Consider the following 4,257-nt stretch of genomic DNA (forward strand, 5'->3'; position numbering starts at 1 on the left):
ATAGCTATAAGAGAAAAATAACTGTGATGGTTTAATTTTAAAAAGGCCTGAGGTCTTTACATAATGAAGTGCCTGTCCTACATTGCAGTTCTATCACAATAACTATCATAAGTCATCTAGTAATTACAACACTTTTTTTCCTATTATATCCCCAGGATATTAGGAATTCAAATGCACAATTACAGTGCATATACAGTATATATATATTTTAACATATTTTATATAACCTGTCTCAGTTGTTGTTTATGACAAGATAATAAAATTTTAATTCTCTTATCTTAAAGTCTGATAAGAGCTTCAAAAAATAAATTTTCTTTTCTTTGAAACTGGCTTTCTAATTAGTGTCTTTAGGTATTTTTATAATAATTATAAACGTATTGATAGATTAAAATGAAAATAATTGTTTTATAGTTATTTCTTTTCGGTCACCTTTCAAGGAGAAAACAAAAAGTATTGCAAGGTCACTGCCTGTTTGAAGGTCTTCAATCTACTTTTCTTTAATAGTTCAAGTCTGGGAATGTTTTTAAATTTTAAAGGATACTTTGTCTAACTTTTGAACCGTCAAAGTGCTTATTTATATGTAAAATATATATTAAATTCTATTTTTAATTCATAAAAGTTCTTTATACAGTATTTATAATTCAAAGTCTGAGAAGAGTCTACTGCAATTTTTTAATGCTAATAAATAAATATTCTTGCATTTTATCTTTTTTTTAAATTTTAAATATAAATAAAGCTATTTGAAAGATAAATTAAATTTTTATTCTTTTCCAAGCATGTCTAAGTACAAAAAAGAAAGTAAATTCTTATCATATGAGTTGTCAGGATATGAATTTTTATATAAGAATGAAAGGTACTATTGTGAATTTTTTCTTATTAATTCTTATACAATTTGTTAGATTAATTACAATAAATACAAGGATTGTGTCTTTTATATGTATTTTATCTTATAAATATTCTTGGGAATATTTAATAGCAAAAAAATTATAAAGGCATTTAAGATAAGTAGCAAAGTAACATAATTGATGATTCTAATATTGCTATTGTTCTTGTTATTATTAAAAAATAATTATATAAAAGCGTAAAATGTATTTAATATGAGTAATTAATAAAATGCTGTTTAATGTTTTATTTTAAAATATTTTTTTCTTATATATTATAATTTTAAAATATAGAATATCATAGTTTAAANCAATTGTTAAACAATAATTGCACGTGTTAAACAATTGTTAATCAATTGTTTAACACGTGCAATGTTAATCAATGTTAATCAATTGTTAAACAATAAATACAATCGACAAAATTCAAATAAACGTCCTTGAGCTTTTCTATCAATGTTTTAAGAATCGTTCCAATATTATTTACGTTTTAATAATTTCTATATTTTTTTCCTTTATATTTTCTAGATTAAGTTACATGTTAAAAGCAATTCTATTCAAATTGAAGTAAAGTTTAATAGGGCAATTACAAACAAGACCCTTTCAACTCATCTTAAAAAATTAATTTTGCGTGAAAATTATAAATTACTTCTTTTATTATTTAAAACGGGGCATCATAAATCAATTGCCAATAAGAAAAAAACTTAATTAACTCTTTTAAAATGCCACCCAACAACAATAATTTTTTTTAGTACTTTGAATATGTAAACACGTGTTCAATAAGGAAAAGCAGAAGGAAAAAAAAACTGTTGTATATTATCAAAACTGCTCGACCTACATATTAATTAGACAGGTAATCACACCTGAATTTGTAATACCTAATTTTTGTGTATCAAAATAGTAACTGGATCCTTACTGACGACATTTCCGCGTCGTGTCGTTGCAATCCACACGTGACTTTCGTCTACCAATAGCCATTCACTCGCTCGACCCACGTGTTTAACCCATGTAAGCGCAGTACATACCACAAACCGTTTTATCAGTTGCTGTTGATAAAAACTTAACTCGTTTCTATCTATCACCTGTACAGGTGAGTTTATATCTATATCTATATATATATATTTAAGTATAAGTTATCTATATACTACCGTTTTGTACAACAGAATTTTCTAAAATTATAATTAGGAAGTGACTTCCTGCTTTGGACTATTGCCAAGTGGTGATATTCTCTTCAGGGGCATATTGCTGTACGTTCGTGTGTAGAAGCAGGTGAGTATCTTTTATCTTAATACAATACTTCAACATGTAATTTCTTGCAGGTGTTACGCTGTAAATTACAAATTTTAACAACTGGGAAAAAAAGATACATTTAAAAAAATTATGTTTAAAATATGATGAATTAGAACAAGGTTTTTGTGCTATTTTTATTTATTTTCTGCTCTTTTTTTATTGATAAAATTGACCCGATAAGCTAATTCTTTTCGTTAAATATTTAATATATAAGAGAAAACACATACAAGTTGGCTTTTCTAGTTAACTCGCGTGTCTGACAGGAAAACCATACTCGGCATTTTCATGCCGTTTAAACACGAATTTTATACATTACTTTTTATATTTTAATTCAAAGAAAAAATAATAAATCCACGCATTTATCTTCTTCATCCGTGAAAATGAAATTAGTAAATATTCCTTTTTGTTTTTTTGTCCTGTCTTTTATTTTCTTGTCGTGAAAATTTTCGAAGTTCTTAAATCATGATTATAACTTTATTTTTCTATTATTATTTTAGTGTTGATGAGAATATTGCGTTTTTTGATTTGATAGAAGCTACAGGTTTTGATAGTACCACACCCAAATGCTGGATTCTTGCCAAGTGAATGATATGATAATATAGAGAAGTCTATCATCTCTTTTAAACATTATTTAAATTTAGAAAATAAATGACTTAATGTATCATTTTTGAAGGAGTATTATATAATTTGTTTAACGTGAGAGAAAGTTATTAATTTTGTATATACATGATAAAGTGAGGCTTAATAGAATACAGAAAAGAACAAGCAAATCAATAAATAAATGTAAAAAATGAAGGAGAAAATTAAGAATAAAATACAGAATTGAAGAAAAAATTGAGAAATTAATTTAAAATGAAGAAGAAAATCAACAATAAAATATAGAGATGTAGAAGAAAATCAAGAGAATAAAATACAAATATAAAGAAAAAAATTAAAAGAAAAAAGTGCACAATGAAGAAGAAAATCAGGCTTTTCAAAATTAAATATGTAATTTAACTTATATTTTCAATGTCAATTTTGAAATTTGAAAATGAAATTGAAGATTTGCAAGTTAGAAAAATATATCTCCCCTATTAATTAACTAGAAAAATAGAAGTAATTCAAGAATAATTATAATCAAGGAAAATTTACAAATTTACTTTCTAATATATAAAATAAAAGTATGGAAAATGAAGGTTATTTAGGCCATTGAAACAGTGTGAGATCTCAATTATCAAATTGAGTGTTTAAGTGTAATTAGAGAGAAAATGGATATCCTGCAATTATATCATCAGGGAATAGTAAATTATGGTATGTCTTTCAGAAATAAACATTATTAAAAAGTTTTTAGGCTCCTTCTTTAAAAAGTTTTATGCAAATTTAATGAATGAATAATACATTTATTATTTATTATTATTAATTACAATTTTCTTTAGAATATTAATTTTATTTTCTTTTATATTTTCAAGGAAAATAAAAGGAAGAATTGAAATTTATAGTATAAAGAAATGCGGAAAAACTGAGTTTATTTGAAATAAAATTTTATTTTATTTCAAATAAACTCAGTTTTTCCGCATTTCTTTATACTATAAATTTCAATTCTTCCTTTTATTTTCCTTGAAAATATAAAAGAAAATAAAATTAATATTCTAAAGAAAATTGTAATTAATAATAATAAATAATAAATGTATTATTCATTCATTAAATTTGCATAAAACTTTTTAAAGAAGGAGCCTAAAAACTTTTTAATAATGTTTATTTCTGAAAGACATACCATAATTTACTATTCCCTGATGATATAATTGCAGGATATCCATTTTCTCTCTAATTACACTTAAACACTCAATTTGATAATTGAGATCTCACACTGTTTCAATGGCCTAAATAACCTTCATTTTCCATACTTTTATTTTATATATTAGAAAGTAAATTTGTAAATTTTCCTTGATTATAATTATTCTTGAATTACTTCTATTTTTCTAGTTAATTAATAGGGGAGATATATTTTTCTAACTTGCAAATCTTCAATTTCATTTTCAAATTTCAAAATTGACATTGAAAATATAAGTTAAATTACATATTTAATTTTGAAAAGCCTGATTTTCTTCTT

The 4,257-nt window shown here is 24.1% G+C and overlaps 1 long non-coding RNA gene across 1 annotated transcript; it reads left to right on the forward strand.

The window, feature by feature from the left end:
• Positions 1 to 1,527: 1,527 nt before the first annotated feature.
• LOC111637360 lies at positions 1,528 to 2,147 on the forward strand. The gene is made up of 2 exons (XR_002758680.1): positions 1,528 to 1,968; positions 2,064 to 2,147. It is a non-coding gene; the product is annotated as an uncharacterized LOC111637360 (long non-coding RNA).
• The last annotated feature ends 2,110 nt before the right edge of the window (positions 2,148 to 4,257 follow it).

This window comes from Centruroides sculpturatus, unplaced genomic scaffold (genome assembly GCF_000671375.1).
Source record: "Centruroides sculpturatus isolate CEXI.00-Female unplaced genomic scaffold, Cexi_2.0 scaffold1019, whole genome shotgun sequence".
NCBI lineage: Eukaryota > Metazoa > Arthropoda > Arachnida > Scorpiones > Buthidae > Centruroides > Centruroides sculpturatus.